The following is a 515-nucleotide window of genomic DNA, read 5'->3' on the forward strand; positions in this document are numbered from 1 at the left end:
TTCATAGACAAGGCCCCTATATAAGAAAAACTTAAAGGCAATGCGTTCCTCTGCTTGCCTTCTGAAGACACCCTGCCCTGTCACGGAGTAGCTTTCAATAAAACGTCTCTTCTCACTGCACTCAGTGACTTGCCTTGAACTCCTTCCTGCGTGAGATCCAAGAACCCACTTTCGGGGTCTGGATTGAGACCCTTTTCTGGTCACACGACCACCACCTGGCTAATTGAATCAGAATCTCAGAAAATGGGGCCCAGGCACCGGCGTTTTGCTTTTTGTCATTACCGGTTTTTAAAAGCCTCCCCAAGGATTCAACCAGCATTGAGAGCCAATCTCCTTCTTATGTAGAGGAGGAAACTGGGGCCCAGAGAGGAGCTGTAATTTGCCAAAGGTTGAAGAATGTGAAGAAAAGAGGTGTGGGTGCCGGGCGCGGTGGTTCACGCCTGTAATCTTAGCACTTTGGGAGGCCGAGGCGGGCGGATCATGAGATCAGGAGTTCGAGACCAGCCTGGCCAACA

This window comes from Piliocolobus tephrosceles, chromosome 2 (assembly GCF_002776525.5).
Source record: "Piliocolobus tephrosceles isolate RC106 chromosome 2, ASM277652v3, whole genome shotgun sequence".
NCBI lineage: Eukaryota > Metazoa > Chordata > Mammalia > Primates > Cercopithecidae > Piliocolobus > Piliocolobus tephrosceles.